Source organism: Ursus maritimus, unplaced genomic scaffold (assembly GCF_017311325.1).
Source record: "Ursus maritimus isolate PB19 unplaced genomic scaffold, ASM1731132v1 scaffold_10, whole genome shotgun sequence".
NCBI lineage: Eukaryota > Metazoa > Chordata > Mammalia > Carnivora > Ursidae > Ursus > Ursus maritimus.
Genome location: NW_024423344.1, coordinates 45,459,006 through 45,477,684, shown reverse-complemented (window position 1 = coordinate 45,477,684; position 18,679 = coordinate 45,459,006). Strand labels below are relative to the sequence as shown.

Below are 18,679 nucleotides of genomic sequence, written 5' to 3'. Positions count from 1 at the left end.
AACTTTTGAAAACCACTTTGCTAGAAATGTAGATTTAAATGCACTATATGATTTTCACTTTAATTTACTGTCATAAAGGTGAATTTTATATGAAATTGATATGCATTTTAGAGTCCTTTTAAAATTGAGAACTTATTTCACACTTTTCAAAAGTACTTTGAATGTGAATAACTTGAATTTAGCATAAACATTCCTTGCGCCTTGTTTGTTTTTTAGAATAGAGTGCTGCAGCATGGGATAGAATGGGGGAAACATGGATTTTGCATAGCTTCATTCAAATATGTGTTGAAGATAAGGAGGAGGAGCAAAAGGAGAAGGCAGTAGCAGAAACCAAAATTTGCCCACTGTGCGCATGGGTGGGTGTATCATAGGCACGTGTGTGTGTGTGTGTGTGTGTGTGTACACAAATTTGTGTTAATATAATTTGGGGTTGGCTATGAAGCTGGAGGGGCAAGATTGTGGAATGATGTCATGGCATTTCGTCATCACATGAAAAATTAAGTACTACTGCAATGTTGCAGGAGAGCAGTGAACCAGCAATGTAGGCTCCCATGTCTAAAAACAACTATAAAATTGAACACAATGAAACAATATGGAACTGAATTCATATCTTATTATGAAATCTGAATTTTTCTTTATACTTCCTTTCTTGGAATTAACATACCATTCTGTTTCCCTACTTACACTTTAACATCTCAAAAAGGGTCCCTTCTGATTTTTATTTTTATCTTTCTACCTCGCTAAAAGCTTTTTTCTCTTTGTTTTATTTCTACTTTATTATTGTAGTATGTATCTTAAATTTCTTCTCCAAACCCTGGTTACGCCCCTTATTTAATACCAATTCCCCTTTCATGGTTTCACTCTTTCCCATTTCCTTTTACATTTGATGTTTCTGGATTCCATGCTTTGATGTTTAAGTGATTTTTCACTTATATATCTGAACAAAAGGTCATCAAATAGAAAATAATTTGTAACAGGATACAGAGTGATATGTATTTGTATATTATGGGAAGACTCTGTGGTGGATAAAGTAGGATCATTTGGGGAAAACAACTGCATCTAAAGTTACAGGTATTAATTATAAATATAATAATTATCAACTATCATACTGAGTATTGTATCTCAGATTTAAATATATACTTACCTAAGAAAATATTTTGATCATGTAGTAATTTAATAAGCATTCATATTTATTGATTTCATATTCAAATATAGAGAGCCATTTATGAAAAAAGATGTATTTAAATGCATCTGTGTTTCTGTTAAGTAATACTGCTGTCAGTTAATAGCTTTTTGTGTGTACCTCAATTCCACATGTGTATGTGTATCAGTCCTTCTGCAAATTATGAATATCTGCTACATGCTTGAAGATCAAGGAGAGCTGGTAAAGGTTTATTAGCAAGTCTGATTTTAGATTTTAGGTCGAGGACTGGTTTTGTATTCTTTAATCTATAATTCAGGAAAAGTTACTAGAAAATAATTCACTAGTTAAAGTTAAAATTTAGAAGCCTTTAAATTAAGTGCAGTTAATTTAAAGTCAAAATTAATGGATCTTGCTTTTAACTTATTAAAAGTTAAGTTTTTTTAACATCTTTTAACCAGTTAAAGCCAAGATGTGGTGAGGGATGTGAAATGTTTGGAAATATCATCATGCATTAATTGTTATTTTCAAACATGAAGTTTGCATTATTTACTCTACTTCTACAAAGGGGAAAAAAGCTAAGGACATCTTCCTTTCCACAATATTAGACTATTAGTATATCTGTGCATACGGCGCTAGTCCAGTCTCAGTGATTTAACCTACTCAATGGCACTTCAGTAAATATAACCATGTAAAATAAGGTTGTCTATTTCTTATCATATGTTCCTGAACTTGATTTCTCAACAGAAGGAATGTCTCCCAGTTTTTGCTGAGATCAATTTCTTATTTCTTTGCCTTTTCTCCACCATTTGCCATTTCCATTGGCTTCAGCATGTATGGAGAATGCTAGCATTGTCAAAACCGTGTGCATGCACGCACACATGCACATGTATGCTTTTCACAGAATTTCAGAGTACATTAGTCAAGGAAGTCTAGCAAAGCCCTGTGACAACAACAGAACAGAGCAGGTGCACTTAAAACTAAGACCATGCAATCAACTGTTTTAGGCAGTACAAATTTAGGACTGTAGCAAAATAAGGAAAGGAACATCACTTTTAAAATTTTTTGATGAAAATCAACTAACATTTTGACATACAGTGAACCCTTGGCAGTTTTAATATATTTGACTGTAATATTCAGTTGAGAGAGTTAATATGAGTTTTGGCATTCCCTTCAAATATTTCTTCCATCCTCATGAAGAGTTTCATGTGAAAGTTGAAAACAAGAGAAATTCCTTGGATTGATTCAAAATGTCTTCTGTAGCAAAATTCTACCGTTGTCCTTTTCAATCCTGTTCAGATTGGTCTCTTACATACTACTAGGCTTTGCTCATAAACTAATCACCACACACCACCCATTTAGGTATAATAAATCTTATCAATAAACCCAACAAAAGAGTATGGAGTTTCTTTACCAAAGAGGCCATATCTTATACTAAGATACATAGTAGTCCCTCCTTATCTGTGGCTTCAGTTACCTGATGTCAACATGGTCTGGAAGCAGATGATCCCCCTTCTGCATAATGTCAGAAGGTTAGTAGTAGCCTAACGCTGCATCACAGTGCGTGTCTTTCCCCTCACTTCCTCTCATCTTGTAGGCATTTTATCATCTCACATCATCACAGGAGGTGGAAGAGTGAGTATAGTACAATAAAATATTTTGAGAATGAGAGAGACCACATTTACATAACTTTTATTATAGTATATTGTTATGGTTGCTCTATCTTATTATCAATTATTGTTGTTAATCTCTTACTGTGCCTAATTTATTGATTAAATTTTATCATAGGTATGTATGTATAAGAAAAAAGCATAATATATAGAGAGTTTGGTATTATCTGTGGTTTCAGGCATCCACTGGGGGTCTTAGAACATATCCCCGTCACAGATAAGGAGGCACTACAGTACTGCTCTTTCTCACTCAAACAGGGAGACCTCAAGATTTAATAAAATTCATTTTTGAGGTCTAAAGAAGCCCTATGTTTAGGAAAATGAAAGCTTGTTTTCAGAAAGTCAGACTAAATTTTAACAAAAAAAGAAATGCAATTCGAAAGTTGACCACCTTAAGGTGCAGGTAAAGCTGAGTTTTTTATGTAGCTAGCTATCCACATGTCTTCATTTTTCATCATTTTTTAACTCTTTGACATATTTTGTGGCAAAATATTTCTTTGCATTTGCAGCTTCTCTTGATATATAGGACTTTTGGAGGCTAAACTTGCCCTAAGGCAAATAGCCAGGTTATAAATTCTAGTCAATAAAGTCTAGAGGTTATGCTCCTAATGTGCAGGCAAGCTAGGATCTACTTCTAATTATTTATATTCACCTTATGCTAATGCTTCTAAAATAAAATACTCTTCTCTACATACACAATTTACTTTCTGTATTTTCAGAGCATTACATGTTAGTTTTTCCTGGTGTTTGAAAAATAATTTTCTTTTAATATCACTGAATCCATCTCTTGGATGTTCTACTTTATTGCTTTCCTGATTAAAAACAAAACAAAACAAAGCAAAACCTTGTTCATTGCCAAATATTTAGAAGATATCAAAAAACTAATAAGAAAGTAAAGCATTTTTGATACATTAGGCCACTGGTCCTTGACAAATATGCGGTGTATGTACTTCTATCAGTGTTGTGTTAGTATTTTTTAGCTTTGCCAATGTGATGGACAGAATATGATATTTTGTATTCGATTTGATCCTGAATTCCCTTTTTACTAGTGGGGTTGTGGTTTTTTAAAAAAATGATTATTATATATTTGTGTTTTTCTTATTTGTATTCCTTTGCTGTTTAATATTGGACTCTTTATTGTTTATAAATTAAAGACAATAATCTTTTGTCTTTGATATACATACTTTTCTATTTTGTCACTAATCTTTCAACATTAGTTTTCCTGAAAACGTTTTTAATTTCTTTTTTTTTTTTAAAGATTTTATTTATTTATTTGACAAAGATAGAGACAGCCAGCGAGAGAGGGAACACAACAGGGGGAGTGGGAGAGGAAGAAGCAGGCTCATAGCAGAGGAGCCTGATGTGGGGTTCGATCCCATAACGCCGGGATCACGCCCTGAGCCGAAGGCAGACGCTTAACCGCTGTGCCACCCAGGCGCCCCACGTTTTTAATTTCTATCCAGATAATTCTATCAATCATTTTTAAAATATTTCCGGACACCAATGTCATGCTTATAAAGTTCTTTATTACCTGTAGTATAGTTTTCTTTTCGTTTTTTGTAATTTTTAAGCCTGTAATTACTTAACCTATTTCCTTAAATGTGTAAAATGGGAATCTGTCTAAGCTCTCCAAATAATAAGTGAAATGTTCTGATGCCATATTTTGAATAATAGCATCTTACAATGTAATTAAATGCAATATCTTAGGACTTTTGTATATAATCATGCATATGCAGGGAAGAGTCTATCAGAATAAAGTTTTAGTCTCCAGATGGTTTATTTTGGATGACCATGTAGATGCATCAATTAACTCAAATAATTAGAAATGCATACCTTATTATGGAAGTATGAATTACGTTTTCAAATACATGCATCCGATTTTAAAACCAAGTTCAAAAATGTACATATTTGGGCATAGAATACCCTCATTGATGATTTCAAGCTCCACATATTTCAATTAGTTTAAAAATTTATGGAGTATTCTCTTTCCAACCACATCATTTTGTAGCACTAAGACAGATCCAGAGTATTCAGTTAGGTAGAGGTAGGATAATGCAAAGAGCACAAAAACGCCGTGGCCTTTCCCTTTATCATCATTATCAAATTGACACCATACAAAACACTTTGACATGTCATAGCTCCAGCCTCTCAGGTACTTAAATGCTATGAAGACAATGTAGATTTAGAAGGCCATAGATCAGCAGTGAGCATCTATGCCTTCCTTCACCCACTCATTCATTTTTTTTCATTTACTAGGTACTAAATGAGTCCCCACTCTTCCTATATTTGGGGGATAGAGCAGTGAACAAAATGTATTAAAAAATTCTTTCCCATTGGGGCGCCTGGGTGGTACAGCAGTTAAGCGTCTGCCTTCGGCTCAGGGCGTGATCCCATCGTTATGGGATCAAGCCCCACATCAGGCTCCTCTGCGAAGAGCCTGCTTCTTCCTCTCCCACTCCCCCTGCTTGTGTTCCCTCTCTCGCTGGCTGTCTCTATCTCTGTCGAATAAATAAATAAAATCTTTAAAAAAAAAAAATCTTTCCCACGTGGAGCTTATCTGGACAAATCACAGTTGCTAATAAACATGTAAATATATAGTGCTTCTGAAAAATACTCAGACTAAACATACATTGGGGTGAAGGAGCAGAACTCTTAACTGGACCCAGTGACATGATGTGTGGGCATTAGGGAAGGTGAGGCATGGAGACCTTTAACTGAAGAGCATTCCAGGAAGCAGAAAGAGCAAGTGCAAAGGTATGGAGGCAGGAACATTCAATTATTTTTCAAAATAGTGCATGTATTTCAAAATAATAAATACATTTGGAGTCGTAGAATAGAAATGCAGTCTTGAAAGTAAATTTCAAAAATTCATCTACATATGGCTATTCACTTCTGATGTAAATTTCTTCAGAGCTGAAACATTTCTATGATTAGTATGGCCATTCGGAATGGAATTTGGCTGTCAGACCTGATACTATTCAGCTCTTCTACCTTAGCAGTCTACGGTCTATTCGAGTTATTTCTCCTCTCTCCATCATTCCATTCATCTGTAAAATGGATGTAATGACAATATTTTCCTGATAGAGTTACTGTGATGGTTAAATCATACAATGCATATCAAAGTATTTAGCCTGATGACAATCACATACTAAATTCGGTTACTATCAAATACTAAGTATGAAAGCTATAATTAGATGATGCATTGCCCTTTTTGAAAACCCACTCTTCGACCCTCAATATTTGCCTTGCCTTTTACAACACGTCCTTCAGTTACCAAGCTCACCCACCCCTTTTGGTTGTATTAGTACTACAGAATTCACCCAATTAACTGCCCTCTGTACTGGAATGTCAGAGAGGGCTACAGAGAAAACTAGCCTTGGTTATTTCCTCACAGGTCTTACAATATAGCCAGGACAGTAAAGCACATAAGAAACATACTAAATCTATAAAGATGGTCTAGAAATTCTGTACAAATGGAGCATCCATTGAGGCCTTAACCTACCCATCATTTCTCATGCTCTGTAGAGGCCTTGATCATGCTGTTTGAAACCTTCAATGCCTTCTCACTTGTCTCCATCAGTCAAAGTCCACGCTCATGTTTCAAGACCCACTGCATACGCTGATTCCCTCTTTATAGTATTTGAAAATTTATTCTTTTTTTAAAATCACTTGAGACTTAGTATCACAAGTAACTATATATTCTACAAATAAGAAATTCCTTTTTGAAGAAAAGGTTGTATTTTCTTGTCCTTGTCTCTGTCATAGTACCTAGGACAGGTCTTTGTACCCAGTGGTTACCCAACACATGTCTGTAGGCTCTAATAATGTTGGAAGAAAGGAACACATTGGAATGTGTCATCAGATGTAGAATCATGGACTTTGAGAATCATTTTTTCTGAGCATGCATCCACAGCAGAGTTCTAGATATCAGAAAGTCCTTCTAATAGATAGATAAAGATATCAACTGAAACACAGAATTCCATCATTTGCTTTAAAAAATAAATGTAATAGCTGTTATCTTCCTGGAATTCTCTGTAAAATAATGCTGGCCACAATATTTAACCATGAAACAATTTTTTTCCATTTGAACCAATGAATAAGAAGATCTATACTTTGATTCATAGTAGCACTGGGTCTTAACATATCTCTGCCTCAGTTCCCATATTTATGAAATGGAAATATTTCTAACTCACAAAATCGTTGAATTAAGTGAAAGGATACACATGAGGTGCTCAGAAGAATTCCGGGTACATATAAATATGTCAGCTCTAAATGTAAGTCCTTATCATTTAGTCATTTTATGTAACACTATTAAGGCATTACTTTTTTTAGCATTTTGGATTATGATTTGGGTATAGATAAATAAATGCAGAAATTTAGGAATTAACATAATGATTGGGATTTAAAGAGCAGCCTCTACACAGTATTCTAGGAGAAAAAAAAACTCCCATGATAAAACAATGTCTATTCAAGCTTGAAAGGACAATTGTCGATGTCTTCTTCAACTCTGTGGTACAGGCAGTTTATATCATAATTTCTTATAATATTGAGCATTAGTATTAAAAGGCCATTCATTAAAGAAAACACTTTCATAAAGTATTAAATAGAATTCAATTAATGTAAATCATATTAATAGCAATGTTTGGTGCTTATGTAACATCTATGTCAGATAATGAATTAAGCATGTTATTAAATCTCTGCAGGCTGGAAACAGCATACCTTTGTCTGTCTTAATATAATCCTTTCATTAGTTCATAGGCCTAGGATTCTCCTGGGAGTATCAAAAAGTTGTCAGGAAGTCTCTGAATTCTGGGGGTGGTATGTGACTCTCTGTGCTTCATGGCTACATTTCTTGACAGCTCCCCATGCATTACACAGTGGAGGGGAATGGTGAATGTATTTTTTTCTTAACGGGTTTCTCAGTTATGTAAATTAGTTATGTACATTTTCTTCAGCTGTAGCAAACAAATAACTTGTCAGTGGAAAGTGAAAACATGTATTTTAGGTTGAGTCTGCCATCTGACCTCTGTATTCACAAGCAGGAAGACAAGATTTTCGTAGCTCTGATTTCATCATTTTTGTTTTTAACCCTCATTTGAAGCTACTTCTCTAAGCAACAATAGTTTAATACAAACATAACTGTTGCATCTACTTTTGTAATTTATCAGTGTAGATGCTTATACCAAATGGTTTTTTGTGTGTAGATTTACTTCACCAGAAATTTATGTTTCTGATTGCTTTAGAACATCAACACTGATGCACATTTACCATAGTTTTTTTCATCCTTATTGTTGTTGGTTAGTGATTATTTCTTTATAAAATATTTTCATCTTGTATATTAAAAAACATGTAGTAGGGGTGCCTGGCTGGCTCGGTCAGAAGAGCGGGTAACTCTTGATCTCGGGGTTGTGAGTTCAAACCTGGCATTGGGCCTACAGCTTACTTAAATATAGTAGCAAGTGTGATCAAGATTGAGATAAAAATTATAGAAAAATGATAAAACTCAGTTGCGTCATTAATGAGTTTCCTTGTTCTGGATACAACCCCTGTCAGAGTAAAATATTGAAAAGGAGATGGATTAATTACTGGTTAGAGTCAGATTTTGTCCACACAATTGATTATATAACACCAACTTGTTTTTGAATTCCCCTAAAATGAAACATTTACAATATAATAGATACATTTAAAGTAGATAAATGAATCATAATGTCCTAAAAAGATTTACCAAAAATCAGTGCCTACTGACATGTCTAGCATATTTCTCAAGGTCAGAAGTATGGAGACCATAGGGAGAGATGAGTTATGACCTATGAAACTATTTGTAAAAGATTATGTGCTAGGCTGTGTGATACTTACCATTTAAGGAAGAAAGATGAGCCTGGATTTGAGTACTTCACGATTTCATTACAGAAGTGTGTGCTTGTGTGTATGTGTAAGGGAGGGCTGTGCTTCTATGGATGTTTCCTTACTCAGTCCACTCTCTTCTTCTTCAGTTGACTAACCCCTGTTTGCTGATATCTCTTCTTTCCGGAGGTACCCCTACTGTGATATTCCTACAACATTCCCTTGGAACTTTTACTGCTGTATTTAACATGATTTATTGCAATTCTTTATATGTCTATTTCCAAAAATAGACTGAGCTACTTGAACTCAGGGACAGTATCTTATTGGTATTTCCAGAACACATTATAAGGTCATGCACATTAACATTTAATGTTTGTTGACTAAATGAGCAAACAAATGCTACAGAGACAGGTTGCATGGTGCTCAGGGTTTGGCCTCTGGATCAGATTGCCTTGGTTCACAACCTGGCTCTATCACTTTTTTTTTTTTAAGACTTACTTTTTTAGAGAAGTTTTAGGTTTATAACAGAATTGAGCAGAAGGTACAGAGATTTCCATATACCCTCTGCCTTCACACATGCACAGCCTTCTCCATTGTCAACAACCCCACTGGAGAGGTACATTTGTGGCAATTAATGAACCTACATTAACACATCATAATCTCTCAGTCTGTAGTTAATATCAAGGTCCATTCTTAGTATTGTATATTCCATGGGTTTAGACAAATGTAGAATGACCCATATCCATCCACCACTGTATCATGTATAGTATATTCTCTGCCCTAAGAAACCTCTCTCTTTTGCCTGTTTATCCTAAACCCCATCCCAACCCCACCCTACTCCTTTTTATGTGTGAGATATTGAGTATGGCATTTGACTTTCTTGTGTTTCAATTTTCTCATCAGCAAAGTAAGGATAATAATAATACCTATCCTAAAGGATTGTTACGAATATTAGGAGTTAGGTCACATAGTGAACTTAGCTCAGTGTCTGCCTACCAGTTAGATAATATAATACAACTGTGATTATTTTATTATTTTATGCACTATTCCACAGTAAAATGAAAATGTTTGGGAGGAGGGCATTCAGAGTATTGGAAATGGCACCTGCTACAGAGGAGAGTTGGATATTATTGTGCGATTGGAGCAATGGGTGTATTTTGGGGTCAAATTCAAAATGATCTATAAAAACAGATTAATAGTCAACCAGAGACACTACACATTTAGGAACAGACCATGGTATGTGCCAGTGACATAAAAGACTTAATACATTACTATTGGTTCAAACAAAATCTAGCTAACAGTAATTGCAAAGAAAATCTATTGAATTTGAAATTTAAATTGAAAAATTTTAAGAAATAAAGCTTTTTCTTTGTGACTATGGAGCCTATAGTTTGTATAAAAGATCAGTTTAGATATTGCCTATTTTAGTTGGAATATCTTTTAATATTAAATTTAAATTTCATGTGAAAATGATTTTGAGCTATGACAGGAACTGTGGAAAAGAAGCCAATAAAGTATTAAATCTTCTCAAAACCTTAACAAATTCATGTACTATTGTTTCTAATTATTTTAGGATTTGTCCCTTAAGGGATCATAGTCATTCTTTGCAGATAATTATAAAAAAGATGTTTTGTGGTAAACCCATTTGTGGCTTGAAAGGCTTATGAGAAGAGGAGAAAATTATAAGGTGATTAAAAGGTTAAAACTATTTAGCTTTCTAGACAAAAATGTTGCTAAACAACATTTGCAAACAGTGTCCTCACTGGAAGAAATAGCATATATGTGGATATGTATGTACAGTATATGCTATGGAAAGGTAAAAATAAATAATATTAAACATTTATATTTTTTGATTAAACTTTAAATTACATTAAACTGCTTTTTAATCCATTAATAATCTGAATATATTTTTATGATGAATCCCTAGATATACTTGTAAGGTGTCACTTATCATTGATTGAAATAAATAATTCATATAATATACTTTAATAAAAGTCAACCTTAAAAAAACATATTCCTTAAATTAAGGAAATGAAATTAAGATTATTATATTAATTCTGAGATTAATATAACTAAATATATTACATAAATTTTAAAGGATCTTTTAATGTGGCCCTTACGTATAGATTCTAAAAAAGGTGAGAGGAGCTTATGAACAGTAAGGACTAGATTATCCCAACTATGTAACCTGTCCAACAGGGACTCTTTTTAGTGTTTTGGCTGTCATTATTTGTTAACTCAATATATGAATGTGCAAGAGTAGCTTAGTCACATTCCAATATGTTATAACTCTTTTGGGGATAAGTTTTTATTCAGTGTTTAATAGCTCTAACTAAGCTGGAGACCCAGATATTTTGTCAATGACCTGTGCAACAGGTTTTGTGTTAGATAAATTTCTAATACTATTTCAGGCTTAGATAGTGTGAGTTTTGAAGTCAGAGGAAAGAATGATTCTTCCTGACCAGAGTAGCTAATTCCAAATCCTTTTTATTTTTGTTAGTGATGATTTCAGTTTATTCATGTTCACCTTGTGTTTTGAGTAATTATCAAGTCTTACATCAACTCTGTAGAATGTGTGAATTCCTGCTTTTCTTTTCCTTGGAGAATAATTCACATGTGACAATTGTCATGTGACCTATGACACAGCATGGCTTGGTAATGTTGAGGCATGAGGGATTTCCATAATTTAAATATAAGCATACTGTTAGAAAGAATGTATTCCACTAAGAATAAACAAACTCACTAGAAATAACATGTTTCACGATAAACTAAGTTTCACAAATGCCTATTTTACCACATTCTTAGAGATTTATAATATATATCAGCATAGTGAAAACTCTGAGAAACTGTCCCATGAAACAAAAATATTAGAAGCTTTGGGAATTTGTGAAGTTCTTCCAAAACACACACACACTTTTAATAGAATTAAGTGGGCATTTCCCAAATCAATTTGAGCACAGAACATTTTTTAAAAATTATTTTTAATTCTTTTTCAAAGGAAATTTTATTTTGTGTTTGTATATGTATTTGTTCAGATATATAGAAAATTTTCTGCTATCTTAGTCTTGCTTGGGCTGCCATAACAAAATACCATAGACTGGGTGACCTGAACAACAGAAGATTATTTTCTCATAGTTCTGGAGGTGGAAGTTTGGGATCAGGGTGCCAGCATGGTCAATTTTTGGTGATGGCTCTCTTCATCGGTTGTAGATGGCCTTCTCACTGTGTCATCACATAACTGAGAGAGAAACAAGCTTTCTGGTGTCTCTAATTATAAGGGTCCTAATTTCATCATGAGGTCCTCACTCATATGTCCTCATCTAAACTTAATTACCTCCCAAAGGCCCCATCTCCAAATACCATCACATTAGGGTTAGGGTCTCAACGTATGGATGTGGGAGTGGGGGGACACAATTCAGTTTATAACACCTGCCCTACAAAGAGTTGAAGGACTATTGGGTGCTTTGTGCTCATGAGCAGTAATCTGAGGGTGCTCTTCAGGTGTCAGCTGGTGATATTTTAAGTGCCTGCTCTGTGGAACTTGGTATTTTGGTGACTGTGGAAAATCATCTCTTTCGTGAGTTAGTTCATAATCTATTTGTACTGAGAAATACACATGGCTGGGGATACACACCTACACAGGGAACACAGAAAGTCCAAACAAATGAGAGATATGAGACTGAGAAAGTGCTCACATTTGCCATCATTGCAAAAAAAAAGTAATGTATCTTTTATAAGTTTTCCTGTCTATAGAGCAAAGGGAAAATATGGTAACCATACACTTTCTGGATTGGTTATATTGTTTTCTTTCAGAAAGCAGAAAAAAAAATTCAACTAGCAAGTTAGCAAGATCTTTCTAAGGGAAAAGTACCCATTTATAAACTGAGGATTATAAATCAGCTGCTTCTTTTAGTGAAATATATACATATATTAAGCTTCAGAGGTTCTTTGCATTTTTTATTTTGATGGATCTATTTTATGAGGTTGATTTAATCTGGAAGATATCAATGATTATTTGTACTTTTCATATTTTAGATTAATTGTATAGTTCTCACAAGGTAATATTTTTACATATAATTATCTGCTTTTTATTAGATATTTTAGAATTGAACTATAGAATAAAGATTAAGAGGATAAATTATATCTAGTTTCTGCTATGTGTAGAGGTAAATCTCAGGCACTGATCAAGCTTAGTCAGGATCATGGTTTGTCCACAATGAATTATCTAAACAATATGGCCAGTCATTAAAGTGTTAAACAAATTAATATGAAAAATTTTGTGTTTATATTTTAAATTAAGATATACTTTTGGCAGATAATCTAAAATCTTCAGATATAGAAAAAATATGTATTACTTCAACCAGTGATTATTGCTTTTAATATTTTAGTATGTTTCCTTCCACTCTTTTTTCTATTTATGTTCATTGCTTTTTTTTTTAAAAAAGATTTTATTTATTTATTTGACAGAGATAGAGACAGCCAGCGAGAGAGGGAACACAAGCAGGGGGAGTGGGAGAGGAGGAAGCAGGCTCCCAGCAGAAGAGCCTGATGTGGGGCTCGATTCCATAACGCCAGGATCACGCCCGGAGCCAAAGGCAGATGCTTAACCGCTGTGCCACCCAGGCGCCCCTGTTCATTGATTTTTTACTTAATTTCCTTATCTCTCTAGTGCTCGGTTATGTGCATATCTGCAAGTTTTCTCTTGCTTTTTTCATTTCACTTAGAACATAAGCATTTTGTCATGATCTCTTTATAAACATCACTCTTCCATGACTTCAAAATGTTCAAGTGGATATGTAAATCATTAAGGAAATTTTTCATTTCCAATTAGAAATATGAACGTGTGTGTGTCTTAAATATTTGACCATATATTTAGTTATAGTTCTCATATATTTTGGCTTGGCTTTGTAGAAGTAGTTTACTAGAGAAAAATTATGCAGAATATAAACACACAATTGGAATTTTCCTCGGGAGAAGGCAAATGAACTCTTGTAGATTCATGGAGCAAGCTACTTTCACCCCTAAATTCTTGTTTGTATTCCAAGACTAAACTCAATGCTCTCTTGCTGCTATGTATTTTAGTTCTGCCCTATTATTTCACAGGCTATTTCATTTTGTCTTCCTCTTCAAAGAAGGGAGTGTATCTTTATTCTTGCAACGCGAATGTCTAACCCATTGCTTGTCTTATAGTAGCTCCTTTCTGTCTGATAGATAGATGAATGAATTGAATGTTTGAATGGAACCCTTCTTTAAGCGGGTAGGATTTAGAACCAGAATTTCTGCTAGGTAGCTACTTTTGCATTTCCTAAATTAAAACCATCGCAGTCTCTTTCTGGGTTTTACATGTTTCTCTTCCAACTCTCAGGAAGAAAATTGAACTTAATTTCTCAAAAACTACGGAAAAGATTAGCAGAAGATGATGTCTATGGAGAAGGCTGGGGATTGAAAACTCTGTGATGTACCCTCCCTCTAACATTTTAAATGCCTTCACTCTTTGGATGCATTTAGCTTCTTATTAATTCATATCACTTTAGTTTTCTTTTGTTAAGGTAGATTTTGACTTCACCCTGAATAAGTACAATAATGGACTAGGAAGAGTTGGTAAACATTATACAGTTGTGGGAGAGAGACAGAAATTAGCATGAGACTGATTTAATGGTGTGAACTAAGGAGAGACATCTGCCCAGGGATCTGTCTGGAAAAGAAAGCTTTTTTATTCAGAACTGCAGGAAAGAGCATGCCTGGGTGGATCCCTAAGTAAGTGAGATATTAAGTGTGGATTTGGACACCTCTAAGCCATTGCTCTACTCTTTCAATGCAGATGGTTGAAAATACCAAAGATGCACTATGGCTCATGTGTAAAGCTGGCAAAAACAATTACCAAAGTCATAAATTTGATTTCATTCAAGCTGTTAAGGGTAATAATTTATTTAAGTGAGGTCTTCTGCTTTGATTAGAACTAGGTAAGTTCAGCTGTTCTAATTCTCTGGGGTAGAGCTGGGTTACTGTTATAGATAAGGAGGCTTGAAGGTGGCTACTACTGAGGCCATTGATCATTCCAACAGGAAATGCTTTTGCTAATTGTTTCATTTCCTTTTTTCAGTTAAGTTTATATTTTTCTTTCCAAGAGTAACTTCTTTCTTACAAAGTAAACAGGTCCACTTAAAAAACAAAATCCTAATTTAATCAGATGTTTTCAGAGAAGTTACAGCTAATCTGTGGCTTGATCAAGACCACACTTCTTAGTAAATTGGTAGAGCCAGTATTTGAAGACTGAGTTGTCAAGACAATACCTCTGTGGCCAGAAAGCCACAGTACCACAGTGGTTCTCTTGGAATTTCCCTAAAGCTCTGTGGAAAATAATTTAAATATTCAAGTATTTTACAGTTTGGTGCTCTTCCCTAGAGATAAACCCTCTGTCAGTTCGTGACTAAGACTGCAGTGAAAGTAAAATACCAAACCCATCAATAAGAGGACCTAACCAAACTGTAGGTCATAAAGGATAAAAGAAGGTCGTGTTAATAAATAAACCTTCTAACTTCCCCCTCTGACAGGAAGTTATGCCTCCTGAGAGGCATATGAGAGGTTCTAGGGGTCTTATTCTTAGAAATTCTTATTCAAGGGTAAGTGGCTTGACTATCCTTCCAAATCTTTTCTTCCAGTCCCCTCCTTCTTTGAGTAGGTATCCCAAAACTGCTCTCTTCTAATTTTAAAGTAATCCTAAGTAGGGTGCTAGTTGATGGCTTTAGGGTGTTACTACCACCAGGGGTATTTGCATTTTAATGGAAGGCTTTAAAAGATCTTAAGGCTTCAAGACTGAAAGCAGTAAATCTCTATTGGTGGAATTGGAGGCAGTGTGATAGATTGGGCAGGAGATATCTGGGGTGAAAGGAGCCCACTGGGTCTATTCTAATCACAGCGTGAACTAAAGTGTTCCTACTTAGTAGCCTGACTTCCACTTCCAGAGTGAGGGCAGTGAGGACAGCTCCCGTGGCCTGAATAATAAAGTACTCTTAAACAGTTGCATTTTCTTTAAAAGCAAAACAAATTAAAGGGCTAAAACTTCCAAATGTTAGTTTCCTTTTCCTTTCCCACTTTCCCCATGGCATCTTGCTTGAGATCTCTCAATATCTCTGTGCTCTTTCTTTGGACCTCTGATGTAATTTAGGGTTATCCTGAGACTCAAAATTCCACGCTTTTGTCATGTCTTACTTTTCATTTCCTGGAAACTTCGAAACCACTGGAATGGATGAGGTAGGGTACTTGACAAATTTGGGGGAAAGGACTTAGTAAATTGGATTAAAACTTATTTAAATACATACAGTGAAAAAAAGAAAAAGGAAAGAAAAATATATATATATATATTAATCTGGGCACTGAGTTAAGTTTTTAGGACACAAAGATATATTTTATACACTTTCTGCCATGTATGCTGAAGAGTAAAACAAATGCACAGATTACTACAATCAGTGCAGAGAGAGCTGTAATTGACTTGTTCACCGTGGGTTATCATAGTGCATAGAAAGCCTACTAACTAGAAGTGGTTGGTAAGAAGGGTAGTTAAAGTTTAGCCAAGTTTAGCCAGGTGAAATGGGGATGAGGGTGAGTTGGCATAGAAAAGGCCTCAGTGGCAAAAGAGACAGCATCTGTAAAGATGGTATAATGGGAGACCAAAGCAACTTGTGACACTCTTCATTCAGGGGGGCCATGAATGTGAGAATAAAATGGTGAGATTGGAAAAGTAGACAGGGGCCAAGCATTGGAAGGCCTTGGTGCCATGTTAAGGAGTTTGAGTCTTATGAAGAACTACTGATATTTTTAAGCAAATGGAAAACATCAAATTTGCATTTTAGAAAAATCCTTCTGAGATCAGTATGGAGAGTTGTCTTGACTCTGAACTCTAGGCTTTATAGTGGAATGAAGCTGGAGGTAGATCTTAGAAGAGTTCAGAAGGTTGTAATAGTAGGTCAAATAAGAAATGAGGGATTGACCTGGAAGATAGAAGTAGGGATAAAGAAAGGAGAATGGATCAGAAAGACATCTTCATTGGGATGATATTTGAGTGTACAAGGGTGGGGGAAGACACAGATGAGTCCTGGAATTTTGGCTTAGTCAGTTAGGTGCCATTTTGCTGAAGCAGGGAAGAGAAATTGTTTTTAATGGGGAAGATGCTGAGTTCAGATTTGGACAAGCTGAATCTTAGATTATTAAAAGACATCTAAGCAGAGATTTCTAGTAGACAGGCATTAATCTGTCTGAATCCCAGGGGGAAGACCCTAGGCTGTAGATATACATTTAGCCATTATTTCTTAGCATCTCAGGGATGTCAATAGCAGGATTACTCAGGAAGAATGGAGACTATCAGAGAGCTGTTGATTAACCCTAGGCAAATAACAAGAGTTAAAGGAACAGCTGAAGATGAAGAATAATAATGACAGATAAGAATAAGTAGCCAGTCTGATACTACAATATGAAGGAGAGCGTCCTTACCAATAGCAAAACAAACTCACAGTCTCCTTGCTTTTGGTTCAAAGCCCTTCAAGATCTGGCCCCAGGTGGTAAATCTAGCATTAGCCATCTTTGCTCCTCATCTTCCTTGACCTATTTTGGCTCACTGGAGATCATCCTGCACATTCATACATTGTTATGTTTCCATTCCTCTCTCATATTCTCACTGGAGTGCACTTTTCTTCCATTCTTTTCTTCTCCATGCCTACCTAACTCATCCTGCAGAATTCTCTTCTAATGCTTCTACTGCCATGAAATCTTATTTCCCTTCCCTTAACATGGAAGTATCATCATCCAGCCTCACCTCCAATTAGTATTCAGATTGCAACTTCCTTATGACACTTAGCACATTCTGGTGTGCGCCATAGTTATTTATGCAGATTGCCCCCCTTAGGCAAGAGCATAAACTCCTGAAGACTAAAGAACCCATTTTCCCAACTTAATCTCCACAGTGTACTGCTTTGAAAACAGCAAGTGCTTAATAATTTTTTGTTAAATGATCACATATATTACACTAAATAATAAAGCTAAGATCTTTGAATCTTCTGACAAGGCAAAGGATCTCAGTTGAGGCTAACTTGGAAATATGAATTATGAAGGCTTTTTTCTGGAGGTTCTGAGACGTCTAGGCGCATATTGGCCAGGTGATGGAAAAGCATTTCATAAAAGTGCATTCATGATACAGGGGAAGAGAGGAGAAACATAGCACTAAGTGTATTTGTTTCAAAAATTGCTAAAATTATATTCTTCATGTTATTCTCACGCAAAAATAGTAAACCCTTACTTCCTTTTCACCTTCTGCTTTTATAATTTTCAAAGTTAATCTCATGCAATAGTCATGTAAAGGACAAGTACCGCTTAAACACAAACACAATGTATTTTTATTTATCCAAAGGCAGATATAAGATGCTATTTTGGCAGTTTCTCAAATATGTCCTGAAAATAATCCTAAGCCTTTCCAATTTATTTTAGTGTATTAAAAGTAGAGCAACCTAGTGGGGCTGTTCATTTAAATAGAATAGGGTTAAATGATAACTTGACTTATCTTTTAAATGACAAAAAATAAAGAAATTGCAAGACCTTTTCACACATTAGATATGTATTGTCATTTATCATCTAGATATCAGGCTAGCAGTGCGAAGTAATAAAACATATCATCGAAAAATGTGCTATAGGTCTGAATCACTCTTTCATTCCACCTCCCAGCTAACTGTAGTATTAAATCAAACAAGCAGAACATTTCCTTAGGCAGCCATTGCCTTTTAATTTCCTGAAGAACCTTAAAATATCATTCATTACAAGTACTACACATATTTGGTTTTTAAAAGTCTCATAAATCAATAGCAGGCTGACTGTAATAATTATTACAAGTTAGTGCATAATTTTCGTGCTGAAGGCTGCATGCAGAACTTTAGCATATGCAAACGAGGCAATTCAAACTGTGTATAGATATTAATATGAAGAAGCAGGTAACGAGGTGCAGGCTATGAATTATGCATCAAGAGTGGCTGATCTT

The 18,679-nt window shown here is 35.0% G+C and overlaps 1 protein-coding gene across 1 annotated transcript in view; it reads left to right on the top strand.

Moving 5' to 3' along the window:
• The window catches only part of DACH1 (dachshund family transcription factor 1), a 413,621-nt gene that overhangs the window by 159,982 nt on the left and 234,960 nt on the right, over positions 1 to 18,679 (top strand). The gene's annotated exons all lie outside the window — the stretch shown is intronic.